This window comes from Oncorhynchus mykiss, chromosome 31 (genome assembly GCF_013265735.2).
Source record: "Oncorhynchus mykiss isolate Arlee chromosome 31, USDA_OmykA_1.1, whole genome shotgun sequence".
NCBI classification, from domain to species: Eukaryota; Metazoa; Chordata; class Actinopteri; order Salmoniformes; family Salmonidae; genus Oncorhynchus; species Oncorhynchus mykiss.
This window is the reverse complement of record NC_050571.1, coordinates 41,302,000-41,323,255: the sequence shown is the minus strand read 5'-3', so window position 1 is coordinate 41,323,255 and position 21,256 is coordinate 41,302,000. Positions and strand designations below refer to the sequence as shown.

General features: G+C 41.7%; 1 protein-coding gene and 1 non-coding gene across 2 annotated transcripts in view; both read right to left on the bottom strand.

Moving 5' to 3' along the window:
* The window catches only part of LOC110505187 (ETS-related transcription factor Elf-1), an 80,487-nt gene extending 61,677 nt beyond the window's left edge, over positions 1-18,810 (bottom strand). The window contains exon 1 of the mRNA XM_036969628.1: positions 18,309-18,810. The gene's annotated coding sequence lies outside the window, so the exon portion shown is untranslated. The remainder of the gene's footprint in view (positions 1-18,308) is intronic.
* A 259-nt stretch (positions 18,811-19,069) lies between these two features.
* trnae-uuc lies at positions 19,070-19,141 on the bottom strand. The gene has a single exon. It is a non-coding gene; the product is annotated as a tRNA-Glu (tRNA).
* Between the last annotated feature and the right edge of the window lie 2,115 nt (positions 19,142-21,256).

Here is a 21,256-nt window from a genome sequence, read left to right as displayed (position 1 = left end):
GTGTGTGTGTGTGTGTGTGTGTGTGTGTGTGTGTGTGTGTGTGTGTGTGTGTGAGACATCTCAGCTCCAGTCTTTCCATTAAGAGGAGCTGCATTTGATGTGGTCAACTTTTCACTAACTTCTTTTTTTTTTTCACTAACCCCTGTCTCCTTGACCTGCTGCCACTCCCCCAGAACTCTCTCCCTCTCTCTCTCTGTGTGTGGGTGATTGTGTGGGCAGAGACAGGTGCGCTGGAGTCAGAGCAGATCCCCACCAGCTGCAACCTGTTCCATAATCAAGACCTCTACAAATACTCAGCCCTGCCACTTCCATGCTGCCAGATCGTATTCTCTGCTCAGTCAGTCTACGTTTCTAGTCATTTGTTACTATTCAGATCCTGTTGTGCCTGTTTTCCTTGCCTGTTTTTCTCTCCGCTACAGTTCTGCCCGCTCTGACTCTGGTCCCTGTCTCCAGTCCCACGTCTCGTCATCCTGCTACTCTGTCCTGGATTCCCCACACTACCCTGTCTTAACCCCTCTCGCTCCAACCTCAGCCTCCGCACCTGGTTTCCAGCGACCCGCCCGCGCTTCCCCTGACCTGCACTACATCTCCCCCTGTGTTTCAATAAATACCTTGGTTACTTCATCCCAGTCTCCTCGTCTGAGTCAGCTCTTGGTTTCCCCTGTTTCACTCTGCTTAACAAACCCCAATCTGAGAGCATTGTGCTCTGGTCTCGCATCTATTAAGACTGTGACTCCAAGGTTTAAAAAAACCCAGGGTTGTTAGATGGTGAGAGATGCAAACACAGCAACATACACCACACACACATGAACAAGAGATCATTATCTAAACCCTGAAGATAAACAATTATCTTTGTGTCAACACTAATTGATCTCAGGACCATGGCTGGTTCCTGGTGGAAAGTTGCTTTAATAATTTTGCAGTAAATAGTGTGGATGTGCTGATTATTTTCATTAATCTGTGAATAGTGTCTGGTGGTGCGTTTCAATTAGGATTTTTTGATGGCAACGTGGCTTTCCCTGAGGCTAGTCCCAGTCCTGTCAAAGACTAAGAGAACATGGGGTTAAGGTCTCTCATTGAGAAAGTTGCATTGTCTTACCAAATATGAATCGACATATAGGTTACAGTGTACAAGCAAACTTAAGTCTTGGTAGTATCTGGGTGTGATACTACAGCTTGGATTGATATCTATAGTACTTCTGTGAGAAGTCCCAGTAATCCATTCCCTCCAACTTCCCCCCCAACAAAGATGCCAGTTCAGATAGTAGACAATTACCTTGACTTTTTAATTGGCTGTTAATTGAAGTCATTTGCATAAACAAAGCAACACACTAGCAACGGGTGGTGGGATAATTGACTTCGCTGACAAAAAATGTATGTTAAAAGGAGAGAAAAGAAAACAGATGAGAGGGAAGGTTCAATAGACACTGAGCTCATGGTTGGCACAGATAGCAGCACTCCATTATTCTCTACCGCAGTCTCATTAATGCACATTTTTTTCCACTTTCTGCCAGCACCCATGCCAAAGACTACATTATCCACCATTGCAGTCCCCACTGTAGTCCCCTTCATCTGCAGAGGGAACACGATGATAGCTCGATGATAGTCTCAGAAACTATTCCATTCCATCTCTTCGTGTCAGAGGACTGTCACTCGGTCTCTGTCTCTGGTGGCTATTTTCCTCAGTTCAGCTGTAGGCCGATATTACTTGCACCGAATCTTGGGTCTGGCTGTACTTTCACCGAGGAGAAAAACAAAAGTATTTAAGCTAGATATGGACGCCACTACATCAAGCCTCTTGGTGTGTGTTTCGTTATTAGCTTGTGAAATGTCATATGTGTGCCATATTTTATATGAAGCACGGTAGCTAAATGAGCACAATCATATAATGAAGGCTAGGCCGTGAAACATATGTATACAGCAAGGTCACAGGGGAAAGGTGACGCACAGAAAAGGCTATAGGGAGGGAAAAGCTACAAATGGAACAAAAAGTTTCAAAATCCAAAACGAGCTCATTGGGGTAAAAGTAAGCTGAAACGGCAATCAAGCCAAGACACAAAAAGGAGAGTGTGGAGGGTAAGAGAGAGCTGCAGCCTTTGTGTGAACAGAACGCAACCATGTGACCTCGCTGACTAAGTGAAGAGACACATTTTTCCTTTGTAGGCTAAAAAATCAAAATGGCTAAGAGTCATATATTGCTGCTGTTGCATATCAGAGTCCAACTAAAACAGAGAATAGCCACAAAAAGGCCACATTTTCTGCAGCCATGTCCTGTTAAAAAGCAGACACAGCAACACTTTGCCTGAAGATCTGTTTGTTTCAAGTTGTTTCCCTCTCTTTCAAGCAAAATAATTCAAAGAGAGGCAGAGAAATAAAGAACTGAATCACAACAAATGTGGGTCAAAGATTAAACTGAGTCTGTTTTCGTAGAGCTAGGTCTAGTGCATTTTCGACCTTGTTTTGTCCACTTGAACATTAATCAGCTGACATAACTTATCTAGACATGGGCAAATGCCTTGCACATATAGGCACTCACTACCCAATAACGTCAGCCGACACAGCTATATGTGGTACACCCTGGCTCTGACATTTTCTTTTTTACATTGGTCAGTCCTTTCCAGCAGTTCCAGCAGCTATGGTGGATGTGTACCAAGGCCAGTAGAACACAGTACTTCTCATCTCAGCTCAGTACTATGAAGAGTATAAATCTGAGTTCAGGGCCTGGTTGAAGACTGGAAATAAACCTTGAAGGCCTGAGATGTGGAGCCTTGTGAAGGACAGGCAGTGCTGTTTGTGCAGCTCCGAGGTCAGCTGATGGCCGTTCCATGAGTGACTCAGAGTTGGAGGGGTGTGTCCTCTTTGGGCCCTGGTCAAAAGTAGTCCACTAAACAGGGAATAAGGTGCCATTTGGGACATAACCAAGGAATGTCCTCAGCCAAGGCTAACAGGGCCAAGATAGCAGCCCTCACGGGGCAAACCGGTTAAGGTGGTGAAGGAGGAACAGGCAGGGATGCATTCCAATGAGCCCAACTGACATGGACAAAGAGGTACAAGTGCTGTAAACACCACAACACACTTGTAAATGACCATGAGAAAAAGTTGTTAATGTTACCCTGGGCCAGACTTGCTTCGAACAATGGGTGATAAAAAGCAAAAGTCTGTGACGCGCTGTTGGAATATTTTCATACGAACACCAGACAGTTTGTTTGAGGCCAATCACCCTTAGGAGACAATCAATTCTCGTCCACTAACTCTTTCAACCTTCAGCTAATTGGAAGATAACAAATTGTCAAAAAGATTATTCACCTTTGGTCATTGCTACGAACATCCTCACACTGTGACCAACCAGGACTGGGAATGGTCAACGCTGACTCACAGCAGTGACTGTGGATGATTGCAATGACTCCAGCCACACAGAACTAACAAAGAGAGGGGTGTAGGCATTTAGCTGAATGGTAATGCATTAAATCCACATAGCCTACAGCTGAGTCACTCACTCTCTCATAGACCAGTACGGGAATTGAGCTCTATTTATCCAGGTTATTGCGACATCAGAATATTCCGCTCATGTGATAACATGTAACAAGTCCTGGGACTTCCTGGCGATGTTTACATGTTATTTTGTGCGGTACTACAGCCGTACACAAATAAAGTGGACAACAAACATAAATCTTCTGTTCATAGCTGTGCATATTTGGAGTACATAAGAGCAGAGTGGAAGGAGTTAAATGCATTTTTACAGGAAGGACCAGACACATTACCGTTAAGGTATCACATTAAACATTAAACACACATAGCAAGGCCAACATTCCAGACAGTCCGCATCACACCTCTGTCAACAGAATCCGCTACCTGTAGTCGGGACAAACACTAGAGCTGTCTCCACTGAGGCTAACTGCCTGACTTTCTCATGTTTAACCGCTTGTCTAATGTAATCTACACGGAGTATACTACAATTAAGAACACCTGCTCTTTCCATGACTAACCAGGCGAATCCAGGTGAAAGCTATGATCCCCGTATCGATGGCACTTATTAAACCCACTTCAATCAGTGTAGATGAAAGGGTGAGAACAGGTTGAAGAAGGATTTTTAAGTCTTGAGACAATTGAGACATGGATTGTGTATGTGTGCCATTCAGAGGGTGAACTGACTGACTGAAATATTTAAGTGCCTTTGAACGGGGTAGTAGGTGCCAGGCGCTCCAGTTTGAATGTGTCAAGACCTGCAATGCTGTTGGATTTTTCATACTCAACAGTTTTCTGTGTGTATCAAGAGCGGTCCACCACCCAAAGGACATCCAGCCAACTTGACACAACTGTGGGAAGCATTGGAGTCAACATGGAGTCCTGTTCTGAGGGGAGGTGCAACTCAATATTAGGAAGGGGTTCCTAATGTTTGGTATACTCAGTGTATACCAAGGGCATAGTGATTGACAGCTGGGAAGACTCAAGTTTCTTCTCGTATATACAGGGGCTTTGCTGTTAAGAGAACTAAGCATTTTTGTTTCACATTCAGAGTATATGATGCCCACAGTCTTTGAAAGCGTACTGTTGAATGAATACCCAATAGTAGAGTGTTGATATTAAATCATTCAAATATCAGGCCCGAAGGAGGGACAGTCTGTGACTCTAGAATTCACATTAGCCTATATGATGTGGTGACAGACACAGGCTACATACTGTAAATGCTTCTCAGTGTCGGTGATGAGCTGCTAACTGGCTAACAGATGCTGTAAGCTCTCTATTTAAGATGCCATTACATTTTACACATTAACTTGTTGACGCTGTGGATCAGCTGAGTGAGGCAAGTTTATTCTCTCTCCTGGGAGGCAGCTCATCATACACACGGTCACAGACACACACTGATAATACTCTGCATGTCAAGCTTTCATGACAGACATATTAGCACTCCTCTGACCAGCATACATCCCAACACAAAGCACCAATTCAAATGATAGTGTAGGCAAAGAGAGGGCGACAGGCTGCTATGGTCAGTGCCGTTTAAGATGAGGGAGGACAATTCAATTTTTTTGTGAGCATGGCCTTATTTCTACAGCATATTGGATGACTGTCATTTATATTCCATTACCCAGCTAAATGTAATATTGATAGGTTTATGCTACTACATGACACAACATTTTTCCCTATACCCATCATGAGGTTGCTACAACCTAGCTCATGGATGGCAGTTTACAATGTAGTTGCACAGGTTGAGAGAAATTTGAGTAATCAAGGTGACAGACAGTGACACATTCAATACTGCCTTGCACACTCTTGTCTGCACCTATCTGATCTAGGGTGTAATCATTAGTCTGTTCCGTTTTCTTCCTTTTAAGAAAGTTTTTCAACAGAATCGGCGGAATGAATAGACTACTGATCACACGCACATACAGTTCACTTTCAAAGCAGCCACATACAAACAGCATGATCACTTTGATTATTGTAGTTATAATTCCTTCTTGCATCTACGCGCTCTCCTCCTCTCACCTTTTCCCTTTGCTTGTGGACTTGAGCGCACAACACATCAGCTGTCTGTGACAGTGACCAGGCGAAAAAAACTTTCCAAGCCAAACCTTCATATCATAACTGCTACACACAGCCTACATCGTTGTCATCATATTAGCTAACGTCAAAGTCAACATAGCTACTAGAACTAACGCATAGGTAAACCCGCTACAATCATGCAGTACAGTCAGCAAGCAGTTTAGCAGTTACACTGGCGGGCCCCGGTGGCAATAAATGAGTTCAATGAAAAGCTTACCTTGACTTGGAAGTGTTCCAGTGTTGGATATTCATCGCCAGCTAGCTAACATAGCATCTCTTTCTGTTTGAGCTGGGTGTTTGAGTAGGCTAAACTAGCTAGTTGATTTTGCTAGCTAAGTCAAAATGAAAATGGTAAAAAACTACAAAAACTACAGCTAGCTCTCTCCAACTTGCTTCTCCTTAATTTTTTAAATAAATTAATTTGTTCAAAATTGTTCAACTATTGTCTTTCTCTCTCTTGAGTCAAATCCTCACCCCATTTTATGCACTGCAGTGCTATCTATCTGTAGCTTATGCTTTCAGTACGAGATTCATTCTCTGATCCTTTGATTGTGTGTACAATATGTAAGCTCATGCTGCAAGAGCACTGATAGGTTGGAGGATGTCCTCCGAAAGTTGTCATAATTACTGTGTAAGTCTATGGAAGGGGGTGAGAACCATGAGCCTCCTTGGTTTTGTATTGAAGGCAATGTACTCAGAGGACAGAAACTAGCTGTCCTCCAGCTAAACCATGCTGCTACCCTACAGAGTGATGTTGAGGCTACTGTAGACCTTCATTGCAAAATAGTGTTTTAATCAATTATTGGTGACGTGAATATACTTAGTATAGTTGTATCTAAAAATAAATATTAAAAAAATATATATATTTTTGTTTTTATGAAATTCCCAGAGGAGGATGATCCTCCCCTTCCTCCTCTGAGGAGCCGCCACTGCTATTAATTTGGTTAGTTTAGCTGGCTGTTGCTTGAGGATCACCCTAGTAGTCAAACCACCAACCCAGCAACCCCCCAATCTAATCAAGCATCGGATACACACTGTGCCTGCTACATTGACTAAAAATACCCAAGCTACCTATGCGTTGATCACATCAGTATCAACAAAAAAGTAACGGGCTGAGTGGTTCTACCTTGAATTTGCACGAATCAAATAGTGTAAAACAGTGGCGTGTATTCATGGATGCCAAGGGAAGCCAGGTTTCCTCAAATTGTATTTTTATTTTGTATCTTTCATCTTTATGTGTTTCATAAATGTCCTTCAATTCACAAGAGGCTGAATGTATCTCACCGGAGAAAGCATCCAAGCGAACGAAACAGCGCCCATCTATGCTGTCTGGTCAAAAAGCGCATGAGATTGTTGCCACCTGTAGCACTGAATGCAAGGGTAGCCAGCGAGCATTTGGCCTCCCTTGATAATTTTTAAAATACAATAATAGCCAATCAGCGTTGAGCTAAACTGAGTGAGCTCAGCTGTGAATGGCCCTGGCGCAACAAAAAAAAGTGTAAAGGGAAGTCAGTTTGGATTTGGCTTCACATCAATCACATTGATTACAAGCCAAACGTCATTGACAGAAAACTTGAATTGTTGCATCTCGTTGTGTTGTTGTCCTCCAGTGGCCCTTTCCTAAATTATCCATTGATGGAGATAGGGATATGGATTTGTGGTTTTACTTAATTCTCCGTATTGGCCAATGATTATAATGGCTATTCTGATCGAACCATAAATTCATATATTGTGCCCATGGCCTGAGAGGATGGAAATTCAACAGATGTAGTAACATTAGGCTAACGTTAAGTAGCTGGCCTGGCGCGTCGTTGCCCATGAAAGGAAATTAAGCTAGCAAGCAAACGTCTTGGCCAGGTAGCATAGGACAACAAAAACTAAATGCATGTACTGTATGACAGAGTCATAGACCATTTAGGCAACATGAAAGAGGAAGATGGCATTGGCGTTTCTACTGACACGCACGCACACACAGGTGAAGTCTGAAGTTTACATACACTTAGGTTGGAGTCAATAAAACTCATTTTTCAACCACTCCACAAATTTCTTGTTAACAAACTATAGTTTTGGCAAGTCGGTTAGGACATCTACTTTGTGCATGACACAAGTCATTTTTCCAACAATTGTTTACAGACAGATTATTTCAGTTATTTCACTTGTATCACAATTCCAGTGGGTCAGAAGTTTACATACACTAAGATAACTGTGCCTTTAAACAGCTTGGAAAATTCCAGAAAATTATGTCATGGCTTTAGAAGCTTCTGATGGGCTAATTGACATAATTTGAGTCAATTGGAGGTGTACTTGTGGATGTATTTCAAGGCCTACCTTCAAACACAGTGCCTCTTTGCTTGACATCATGGGAAAATCAAAAGAAATCAGCCAAGACCTCCACAAGTTTGGTTCATCCTTGGGAGCAATTTCCAAACTCCTGAAGGTACCACGTTCATCTGTACAAACAATAGTACGCAAGTATAAACACCATGGGACCACACAGCCGTCATATCTCTTAGGAAGGAAACCCGTTCTGTTTCCTAGCGATGAACGTACTTTGGTGCGAAAAGTGTAAATCAATCCCAGAACAACAGCAAACGACCATGTGAAGATGCTGGAGGAAACAAGTACAAAGTATTTATATCCACAGTAAAACGAGTCCTATATCGACATAACCTGAAAGGCCACTCAGCAAGGAAGAAGCCAGTTCTCCAAAACAGCCATAAAAAAGCCAGACTACGGTTTGCAACTGTACATGGGGACAAAGATCGTACTTTCTGGAAAAATGTCCTCTGGTCTGATGAAACAACAATATAACTTTTTGGCCATAATGACCATTATTATGTTTGGAGGACAAAGGGGGGGGGGGGGCTTGCAAGCCGAAGAACACACTCCCAACCGTGAAGCACGGGGATGGCAGCATCATGTTGTAGGAGTGCTTTGCTGCAGGAGTTACTCCTGCACTTCACAGATGGCAGCATGAGAAAGAAAAATTATGTGGATATATTGAAGCAACATTTTAAGACATCAGTCAGGATGTTAAAGCTTGGTCGCAAATGGGTCTTCCAAATAGACAATGACCCCAAGCATACTTCCAAAGTTGTAGCAAAATGGTTTAAGAACGTATTGTGGGAAGCTTGTGGAAGGCTACCCAAAATGTTTGACCCAAGTTAAACAATTAAAAGGCAATGCTACCAAATACTAATTGAGTGTATGTAAACTTCTGACCCACTGGGAATGTGATGAAAGATATCAAAGCTTAAATAAATAATTCTCTCTACTATTATTCTGACATTTCACATTCTTAAAATAAAGTTGTGATCCTAGCTGACCTAAGACAGGGATTTTTACTAGGATTAAATGTCAGGAATTGTGAAAAACTGAGTTTAAATGTATTTGGCTAAGGTGTATGTAAACTTCCGACTTCAACTGTACATACACACATAAATCAGCACGATCGACAGCCACATATTTAGCTTAGCTTGGACTAAATAATTGTTGGTATCTTATAGTTGTCACTGTATAACAGTAAGCATAAGTGATTAGATCATGTTGAAATGGTGCTGGAATAGTGGAGGCATCGCCTGTTTTCTTTGCGACTTGTGGTAACTCTCCGTGGATCTAAATCAAGAGTTGTTTTGTCGTCTGAAAATGTCAGAAACATATTAACTTGCCTGACCATGCTCTAGGTCATGTAACGGTTTGTTACATGCAATTTGTTTTGTGGGCTTCACTGGACAGATGTTGCTCTCCGGTTTTGTGATGAAACAAAGGTGTGGTTGAATTTATTCTGTCACTGTCTTCTTATTGTATCAGCCTTAGGTCTATATATCGTGTCACGGCATACAAACTTACAGGTTATAGAGCAAACAATGCAATTATCAAAAGACATAGGATGTAATGTGCCTTTTTCTGGCTTCCCCGGTGATTTTGCCCACGTAAAAAACGAGATGGCAACAAAACCTCTGGGTCAGTCCAGCCTGATTGTCAATCTCTAGTGGTTGGTCATCTTTTGCCACCATACCATTGCAACAGCGTAATAACTGAGTAATAGCCTATATGGGTCATGGGAAGAAAAACAATATATTGTTAGTTAAACCTAACTGAGACATTGCATTGTTGCTTTGGAGCTTGTTTTCAGTTGTTCAAGGCTGCCTCTGGAGAAAAGGGAACACAGAGTCTAAAATCTATGACCTCTTAAGTTCTCGGGGGAAAACAAGATAAGTTATGTAGTTTACAAGACATTAAAACCGAGGTTAACTTGATGACATTACAAATGACAGTAAGTACGTATGGAGACATGGAGTCCATGTGTATAGTTTGGACTGGAGTCACATGCTTCACATTGTGAGAGGCAGCATGCAGGCGGGATGGGGTTACAGGTGGAATTTCCCCTGGCTCCCCTTTCTCTTTGACGTCACGTCGGCCGCTTGGCCGTAGCGCTGCTAGTGATCGAACGGATATATCAGAGGACGTGAAACTCAGGTGACAGAGCCTCGGTTGTTGAAACAAACTCACAGTGAACTAAGGAACTTTACAGAGCAAGTTCCCTACTGTCTTCCGACAAAAAATAGGGGGAGCCACCATGAAATATCTTTAGGGCAGGCACAATTAGCATATCACGGACGATTATGGATGAAGACCATCATGAAAATAAAATAACCGTCATAACTGTTTTTGTGTGGGACGAACAGCTGACTGAAGACGGGGCATTTGTATGGTTGAGTGAGTTTCTTCCGTACCTTGGACTCTTAACAACGTGATGAAACTCTGTTGCTCTTTGCTGAACTGTAGAATATTCATTCAAATTAAATGGAATTTTTTGTAATGTCAGTTAACAAATCACAGCACATACTGATGGGTACATTTCCTGTGGTGCTTTAACTTCTTGCTTTGCTCCTATGGGTACACTCGCAATGACAGCCAGTCCACCCATTATGACATCATTGACTTGAATGGGGATGCCCGGTCTATTCATTCCATTTCTATGGCGGTCAGGAGCTGAGGAGAGGAGAAAATGTGTGCCCCAAAACAGTTATATCGGTGACCACGGTCAAATTTTCAGTGGAAATTGTTCAAAATCATCCTTGTACATAGAGTTGTATTGTTTGTTTAACTTTGCAATCATTGTTTTTTGTTTGGCATACATTTAAAAGTGAAAAATATGAGTCAGACATTCTGTTAACACTAGAACTGCCAAAAATGGTCAATCTGACCATTTTCAATATTGTAATTTCAATAACTTAATTTCAATAAAAACATTGAACCCACCTGTCTCTGACGTTTCCTAAATACGAGTATTTTACATTCTAGTAGTACTTTCTGAGAAATATCATAAAAGACAAAAGAATTCTGAGAATTTCATCCTCAAAGAGCCATTATGGTCGAAATGACCTTATGCATATTTAACAGTAGAATAGCCAGGCCTACCAATAGCCACCTGTCTAATAAATACATTTAACTAGAAAATAAGCCTGGACTCATAGGACCCCCTTTTGAGCCTGGGCTCAAACCCAGAGTCTCTGGTGGCATAGCTAGCGCTGTGATGCACTGCCTTAGACCACTGCGCCACCCAGGAGTACATTAAATGTATTTTTATTTGGATTTCATGTAATGGACATTCAAAAATTGGTCCAAATTGGTGAAGTGAAATTTAAAAAATTAATTGTTTCAAAAAAATCTAAAAAAGAAAAACGGGAAAGTGGTGCAGGCATATGTATTCACCCCCTTTGCTATGAAGCCCCTAAATTAGATCTGGTGCAACCAATTACCTTCAGAAGTCACATAATTAGTTAAATAAAGTCCACCTGTGTGCAATCTAAGTGTCACATGATCTCAGTATATAAACACCTGTTCTGAAAGGCCCCAGAGTTTGCAACACCACAAAGCAAGGGGCACCACCAAGCAAGCGGCACCATGAAGACCAAGGAGCTCCTCAAACAGGTCAGGGACAAAGTTGTGGAGAAGTACAGATCAGGGTTGGGTTATAAAAAAGTATCAGAAACTTTGAACATCCAGAGGAACACCATTAATAAAAAATTGAAAGAATATTGCACCACAACAAACCTGCCAAGAGAGGGGCGCCCACCAAAACCCACGGACCAGGAAAGGAGGGCATTAATCAGAGAGACAAAATATAACCCTGAAGAAGCTGCAACGCTCCACAGCGGCGATTGAAGTATCTGTCCATAGGACCACTTTAAACCGTACACTCCGCAGAGCTGGGCTTTACGGAAGAGTGGCCAGAAAAAAAGCCATTGCTTTCCAAGTATAAAATCTATTTCATTTGTGGAGTGCCTTTGTAACAACTATGAAGCAGAAAGCTTGTGCATTGAAACAAAGTAAAAGCTTATTTTTCTACTGACAAAACAAATGAAAATACCCAAACCACAAGACATGCGCTGTCAACTAAGACAATATCTGAAAATACTAGTAGCCTAAATATCAGTATAGGTGCCAAGCGTGCTTGTGAATAGAGAAAATCAGCACAAAAATAATATTGGCATTATAATTAATGTGTCGATATACTGTAACTGTGGTCAAAAATAGCATATTATTGTCAGTTATTGGACACATTATTTGTGGCCTTGCTTGTGCTTAAAGTATTGTGTGCAGTTGGATCTCATTTAGCTGTTGTTATCCCTTGTCCGAACAGTCACCACAAATCTTTGTCACTTTCACTTGATTGCTACACTTCCCCCACACAAGTCGCTTGCAGTGGAAGCAAGTGTCCAGGTTCTGTTTTCGAGTGAATCTGATCAACTTGCAGCTTCTCCTCGCCAGGAGCTGTGTGCAATTTGGCTCGCGCAATGGCTCTTTGGAATCTTTGCTGCTGCCTTGGCCCTCATATGTCTCTCACGTAGCCTGTGTGCCAGACTCATGGTGACGTCTCTCCCGCTCATGGGTGTTGTTCATGCACTGCTTGAACAACATGTGTTTGTTGATAGCAGCCAAGTCAAGCATGTTGTAGAACACAGCAACAGGCCAGCGGCAAGTTCCTCCTTTCACCTAGTACAGCCGTGCCTCCTGATCAAAAACATTATCCAACACTCGCTCACCTGCTGCCCGATATGGATCCTTTCCCAGATATGAAAAGCCGTTCAGCATGAATCAGAATTATCATCATCAGATACGGTCCATTTCTTCCCCGCCATCCATTTGTCTTGGTCTTACCATTGTAAATGATGCACGTTCTCACTGTGTAGCCTACTCCAAGTAGACTAATAAAACTGCTTTGATTCGGTGGACTGATACAGGGTACATACCAATTTAAGATTAGAATTAGAATGGATCAATACAATAGAATGGCCCTCCCTATTCTTCATTCACTATTGGTGATTACATAATTACGAATCCCTCACTGATCAACTCACCCATTCTCCCCTTTTCTCCCCCATCATACTTCATTTATTTAATATGTTGTTATATGTTTGAAATTAGTTAAGGTATAGTTTAGGTTCAGTTTCAGGGCAATTATCGGTTGATCATCAACTGGGCATGAGACATTCAACTATCATAGGAGTGGAGCAGGCCAGGGGATTTTTTTTTTTTTTTTTAAATAACATACGCTTCTAAAAATGGTTAAAACTCCAGTTTTGTTTGTGATATTAAGATTCTAACTTAAACAGTGTGTTGTATAGATGTGTTTAGAAAAAGTTAAGGACGAGGGGGACATGACTTTAAAAATGAATAAAAAATGTAACATTTCAGTTTGTTTTGAAACATTATTATGCTCCCTGCCTTTCTAGTGTTAATATATACAATCACAAATAAATCCATTAATATTTCATTCAGGAAGGTCATAAATAAACATGATACATGTTCATTAACTTCAAAAGAACAGAATAGCATGTTTTCAGTTGTGTTTATCTGTGCTTGGTAGACATGGCTATGGCTGTGCCATGCCAATTAAATCAACTTGTTTGTTTAGTTCATCCCAGGCCCTGCCACAGTCAAGACACATGTTTTTCAGTAAGAATATATTTGAATATCCTAAATGGCTATCGCTGATTGTCACCGGTAGCCTACTCATATGAGGAATGCATGGAGCCACGGTTATTCTAGGAAAAAGTAATATTTTGAAACAGAGACATCCTCACAATTTGTACAGTTGTTTGGCAAAAATAGGTTCATTAGAAACATCGGAATCTGCTCTTTCTGATAGGGTATAGCAATCAAAACATCTGCATGGACTTCTGTAGGATGATATGGAAGAAGTGCTATTTGATAAGCTCCTTTCCTCTTTGACAATGCACGCTGTCAATGCACGCTGTCAATGCACGCTGCACAGGTCATCAGTCACAACATTCTCTATTCGACGATTGATAATATTGTCACCCATCAGACTATTGTAAATGTAATCTCGTCTTTAGGCTATATATATATTATTATATGTGAAATTAGTTTCAATATAATGTAGGTGTAGTTTGATGAGGCTGTCTCATCGCCGTAGGTGATCAGGCCTACCACCATGGTGTCATCAACAAACTTGATGATGGAGTTGTAGTCGTGCGTGGCCACACAGTTGTGAGTGAACAGGGAGTACAGGAGGGGGCTAAGCACACATTCCTGGGGGGCTCCCATGTTGAGGGTCAGCATGGCGGAAGTGTTGTGCCCTACTCTTACCACCTGGGGTCGGCCCATCAGGAAGTCCAAGATCCAGTTGCAGAGAGGTGTTCAATCCCAGGGCTTGGTGACGAGCTTGGAGAGCACGATGGTGTTGAACGCTGAGCTGTAGTTGATGAACGGCATCCTCACATAGCTCTTCCTCTTTTCTAGGTGGGAGTGGGCAGTGTGGAGTGCAATTGAGATTGCGTCGTCTGTGGATCTGTTGGGGCGGTTTGAAAATTGGAGTGGGTCCAGTGTACATGGGATGATAGAGTTGATGTGTGCCATGACCAGCCTTTAAAAGCACTTCATTATTACAAATGTGAATGTTACAGGGCGGTAGTCATGTGACAGGATGCCTTAGAGTTTTTGGGAACAGGAATGATGCTAGTTAGCTTGAAACATGTGGGGATTACAGACTTGGACAATGAGAGGTTGAAAATGTCAGTGAAGATGCCTGGCAGCTGGTCTGCACATGCCCTGAAAACATGCCCTGGAAACCATCTTATGGTTGACCCATTTAAAGACATTACTCACGTCAGCCTTGGAGAGAGAGATCACCCAGTCCTCAGGATCTACAGGGGCCCTAATGCAGGGCTCTGTGTTGTTTTTGTCAAAACGTGCATAAAAGGCAACTGGTTTGTCTGGTAGAGAGGCATTTTTGGACAGATCTCAGCTTCCTTTATAGTCCATAATGTACTGTAGCCCCTGCTACATGCACTGAGTGTCAGAGCCAGTATAATAGGATTGCACCTCGTTACGATATTGTTGTTTGCCTGTTTGATGGCTTTGTGGAGGTCGTAGCAGGACTTCATGTACGTCTTCTTGACCTCAGCCATAGCCTCAGGGTTGGCTGTGATAGCCCTGTAAGTGGTAGCTCTGTCCTTTAGCTTAGCACAGACCTCTGTGTTAATACAGGGCTTTTGATTGGGGAAGCAGCGAACCTTCACCGTGGGGATGATGTCGGCGATGCATTTCCTGATGAAGCTGGTTGCGGAGGTGGTTAGCTCGTCAATGTTATCGGCAGAGTCCTAGAACATATTCCAGTCAGCACTAGCAAAGCAGTCCAGCAGCATAGCCTCTGATACGGTAGACCATTTTTCTATGCAGTTTGTCACGGGTACTTCCTGTATGAGATTCTGTTTGTAAACAGGAAGCATGAGTATGGAATCATGATCTGACTTGCCGAAGGGGGGAAGTGGGGGGGGCTTGTATGCTTGCTCGTGGGTTGAGTAACAGTGGTTTAGGACTTTATTGGCCCTAGTGACAAAGGAGACGTGTTGCTAGAAGTTTGGCATCACGTGTTTTAATGGCGCTGAATTTTAGTCACCGGCAATAAGAAAAGTAATATCTACGTGCATGATTTCCTGCTTGTTTATAGCCTTGTACCATTTGTCAATTGTCAGCTTGTTGTTGTTGTTGTGCTGAGGTGGAGCAGTCACAATAACAGATTAAAACTCTCTTGGGAGGTAGAAGGGTCTGCATTTGACCATATGGTATTCCAAGACGGGTGAACAATAGGTCGAGACTTCCACTGCACAGAATTTGCTGTTGATGCAGAAACATAGCCCTTTCCCTCTGGTTTTCCCTGAATCCAATGTCCTGTCCGCTTGGTGAATGGAGAATCCATTGCGTTGGGTAGCCATGGGGGGTATCTTGTCCGAAAGCCATGTTTCAGAAAAACAGAGAGTATTGTAGTTATGAGAGTCCCGTTGACAGCAAATCCACAATCAGAGGTCATCCATTTTATTATCAAGTGACTGTACAATGGCCAATAGCATGGAGGGAAGTGTTGGCTGATTTTCACATCACCTTAGACTCACCAAGATGCCCACTCTCCTGCTTTTTTTCACCTGTGTTTCCTCTTGGGTAGCCGAAGATTTGGTCGGAGGTACACAAAGAGCCAAGGACAGATCCAAGAGCTCATTAGGGCAGCTCTTGGCCAGTTAGAAAAGACTCAAGACTGAGGCCAGGACATTGATAGCATCCCTCAATATTATGAAGCACAAATGAGAACAGCTCTCCCATTGTCTGCAGTCTTCGTCACCCAGTCACAATCCTCAGCTGCTCTGGCTGCTGTGCCCTGCTGATGGTGACATCACGGTCACGCGATAAGGACCAGGCATGTCACTAGCCCCAGATAGGCATAGGCTAGTGTTCCCAGTCAGTGTGCATAAACTGACTATTAACTGAAACCTGATGCCTGGCCTGTTCTCATCCTCCATCATGTTAATCCAGGCCCTGTCTCATGAAAGGGAGGTTACTACCTCAAAGTCCCTTTGTGAGGGAGAAATCCCTCCAGCAACAAAGTTCAAAGGCGGAGAAGGCAGGGTCATTAATGCACATGACTGTCGAGACCAAGAGAGAGAGGGAAGGAGGGAAAGAGGGTGGGAAGTGTGCAGTGAGGCAGGCACCATGGGATTTTTTAAAAACTATGCATGGAGTCTGGGGCTTGAAACATATGCAAGAGACCACTACACTGCAGACGGGTATATTTAGAGGCTCTTGTTAGGGGATAATTGGTTTCAGAAGACTGAGATTTCCAATTATCTACTGGGCTTCTGGGATAGGCGGGCTGTGTTGCGGGGGGAGAGGTGGGGGTGGGTGGACAGTGGAGGAGGAGTGGGGGTCAGCAGGACCAGCTGATCTCTGTTGCTGACGGGCTGAGCTGAGTCGCGCAAACATCCCCCTAACCCTCCAAATAAGGAGAGCACAAGTATTCCCCTGTCTCGCCCCTACTTTTCTCCGGACAACAGTAGGCACGGAGATTTCTCAGCTCGCAAAGTCCCACTAGGCCAGCATCTTAAACCAAAAATGTAAACATCTGGCAAACGTTTATATTGACCACAGATGGGTTGAGGAGATCAGGTCATTTGAGAAAACACAGTTTAGTGTAGATCCAAGCCATCACATTTTTCCGGCAGTTGGAAGTAGTTAATTACATGAAAATAAGAATATCTTAACTGATGAACATGTTAGATGAACATGATGAGTAGACATGGTTCATACAAGTGCCCAATAAAGAGCGGATGGTCTTTCTCAACCTCGTGAACTAAATGGCCAACTTCATGATAGAGCAGCAGAACATTGGTAATGGTACCATTTGTCATTTCTACAAATCAGAGGGAAATACAAGCACTGGTGCAATGATACAGAATATTCTCCAATAGTATATTCAGAGACTGAAGAGATATTGGGTATGCTTATTAATGTGACATCTAATACCTGTGGAGGCTGCAACAGTAGGGTGCAGTTGAACTCCTCTTTACTTAACAGATAAAACATTAACAATCTATTGCTTTCAGGGCTGTATAATTGATCCCTCACACTCACATGAAGCACAAATGGCAACTGGAACCTAGAGACACTGCAGACAGGCTAGCTCTGTCAGCAGCACACAACAGCCTCTCACATTTACCACACAGCACCCCTGTCACATGGAAGGCATGGTACACTCTTAGAAAAAAACTTTTCCAAAATGCTTATTTGGCTGTCCCCATAGAAGAACCCTTTTTGGTTCCAGGGAGTACCCTTTTTTGGAAAGGTAGGACCCTCTGTGGAAAGGCTTCACATGGCACCCAAAATGGTTCTACCTGGAACCAAAAAGGGTTCTTCAAAGGGTTCTTCTATGGGGACAGCCAAAGAACCCATTTAGGTTCTATATAGCACCTTTTTTTCTAAGGGTGTATCACACAATGACACGGCTTCTCAATAGGAGGGTTAATAAACCAGAGCAGTGGGTCATACATCTCTGTGATTTTTCATGTCAAATGTTCAGTAATGTGGGTCAGTGGCAGAACATTGTGTATAGAACTCTTTTGAATTTAAGAAATGAAAGTAGTCCATATTTGTTCTAGTCTACAAGGTGAATAGATGCAGTACAGCAAATAACTTCTATTTTTATTTTTTGTGGATTTACAAGTGGAGTTACATAAATTAAATGCAGTATGTAGGCTATATAGAAATGAATGAAAGAAAAATATCAAATGCACCCAATCCATACATTTATTGAATGGGAGAGCATTCTACGATATGAAAAGGACTGCTTGCGCGGGGGTAACACAACTGTTTCATACACATTCCAGACTAATAGTCAAGACAACGTAAAAAAACAAAAACAAATTAGAAGTACATCATTAGCAATTCGAATTGAAAAGACTCACCTTAAATCCTTATTTTATAGTGTCAGACATTTAAAATGACAATGTCTTCATCAAAATCGTCCAGTAGCATAATATCTTCAGTAGGCACTTATCAGCATCTTGTTATTATCCCCAAAAAATAATCCCATTTGTGAGATGAAGCCCGACATTATCAGTACAGTAAATATGCCAACTCTACTTTCACTACGTTCGCGTGGCTGACATAAGGTTACACTGTTCATTTTTTCTTACCGAAAACCGATGCGTGGGGAATTCCTAGCAGTCACATTTTCCCTAAGAAATGATTGGCCAGCATTAGGGATTCGGTTGAAATGAAATGTTGGTTACTCATACTGAGAAATTTACTGGGATAGGCTAGAATAAACTACGTATCGGACTTTTAACTGGAATGCAATCTTAATCATTATCTTTAGCAGATTGTTTTAACACCAACTAGATTTACAATCACGAACAAAAAATGCATTGAATATACAACTTCAAGGATGTGGATCACGTTGATACATTGAAACCAAATGCACACTGTCCGGTGTGGTATAAACAGTCCTGGCTACACTTTCAAACCCGCCCACTTAAGGGATCGCAGTTTTGGTACATTGCCTATTTTAGAAATGTACTTTATGTTATAAATTTGACCGTGTGTATAGGTTTCTATGGGTTGTCCAGTTGAACAGTAAGATACATTTCAGACTTCATCAGAAAGGCTATTAGCACATCGGTGCTGCGAAACAATTGCAAGTTCGCGACAATATTAAAACATTGCATTCCCATACCGGGAGTCGAACCCGGGCCGCCTGGGTGAAAACCAGGAATCCTAACCGCTAGACCATATGGGAGCCGATGTAGTTACAGCACTCAACTATATCTCAAATCTAAGGGGATCCTTTTTTTAAGGCTTTCAAACATATCAGTTGGCTGGCCCTTCTACACGAGCCCTCCTCCGTTCCATGATTCTTTTCTAGATTATTACAGATAGACTGTAATTGTTTTAAAGCCTGAATTTAACACATTTCTGCTATTCATGGCAATACACCCCCACCTAGTGTCGACTTCGTGTAACTTGTGTCATGCACTGGAAAAAAAGTGTCTGTAACTGCTTTCCAACGATGTGTTTATCGCTTCCCTTTTTGTACGTGCTTGCCATTGAGCAAATAACCCTTTTTCTTGAAAAAACATGCAGACACCCCACCCTTAAAATCATACTACTTACAAGTCAAATAAGAACTTCCATTTGTTTCTTTTCCCAGTTTGATTATTTAGGAAATTACAGAGCTTTACCAAGTGGTTGAGAAGTAAAAAGGAATTTCATAACAGCAATGCCATATTAGAATGAAAATTCAAATAGTATTTTTACTCATTTCAACAATATTACATAAATTACTTTAGATATACACTGAGTGTACAAAACATAAAGAACACCTTCACTCTTTGCCATCAGAAAAGCCTCAATTCGTTTGGGTATGGACTCTACAAGGTGTCGAAAGCGTTCCACAAGGATGCTGGCCCATGACGACTCCAATGCTTCACATTGGTGGAGCATTCTTGATACACTTGATACTTAACAGTTAAGCTGAAAACCCCAGCAGGGTTGCAATTCTTGACAAAAAAACGGTGCACCTGGCACCTACTACCAGGCAATTAAATTGTTTGTGTTGCCCATTCACCCACATACACAACCCATGTCTCAATTATCTCAAGGCTTAAAAATCCTTCTTTAACCTGTCTCCTCCCCTTCATCTTCACCGATTGAAGTGGCATCAATAAGGGATCATAGCTTTCACATGGACTCAACTGGTCAGTCTGTCATGGAAAGAGCAGGTGTTCATAATGTTTTGTACACTCAGTGTACACTTCAATGGCTTTTATAGGATCCAAAGGTAAGCATTGTTAAATAAGGACAATGTCATATTTGAACAAATAATTAATAATAATTACATTGAAATGTATGTGTTTTCAGGTGGTGTATAGTGCAATTTCCCTAAAACGGTTCTCTTAAATTTGAAGTGATCCAGGTTTTTCCACAATGTTTCACAGACTACCTTTTTTTAAATAATATTTAACAAAGTGCAGTTTTTATTACTATTATATGCATTATTTTATAGGCGACCTTTAGTCTGAAAATGGATTATAATATAATAAGAAAATATGCTATTTAACAGACACTTTTAGGCAAACGCCACTTATCCAAAGCTGGCGAACAATAGTATGTTAAGGGAGGAAGAATGGGGAGAAGAAAAAAGAGGAAATAAAACGTTGTTTCTTCTTCATAATATAAATGTTTATTAATCATTGTTCATTATGAAAAACAGTGAAACTGTTGTTTTTTCCTGTTTGAGAAAGGGCAAGAGTGGCCCCAAAAGACCCTGTTCGAATCCTGCCTTGGCCAGAAATAACATTTCTAAACATCCACTATAGTGTCTAAAAGTGTTATTTTTCACATCGGTGAATTTAAGATCACCTGAGTTAATGGAACATTTAAGGTTGGTTTATTACTGGTTGGTTTATACTCCCTTGTTTATGCAATTATTATCTTAAATGATCAGTTCTGTTTCTTTGTGGACTGCATATTTCTTGATGTAATTATTATTATATATTCCTGTGAGAGCAAAACATTTTTGTTATTAGAAGTGAATAACGATTTACCTACAATCAAAAGTCATTCTAAGAATTGGTCGAAATAAAGAAACGTGTTTATTAATGACAAATGTAAAACGTGACACACATACGTATCCCTTAGGGGCCCAAGGTAATGAGTGGGTATGGCAACTGACTGATTCTGAGTGAATAACACAGCAGGATCCAAACATATGGCAACATCCTTGCAAACAGAGGAAAAATCTCCACCTGAAACGTCTAGGGCTCGATTTAATCAGAATAATGCTATGATAGGTTTTGGCGGTATCGGAGGTGGAACTGTGTTGGAGCTGTCAAATCCACAAGCGGCTCCTTGT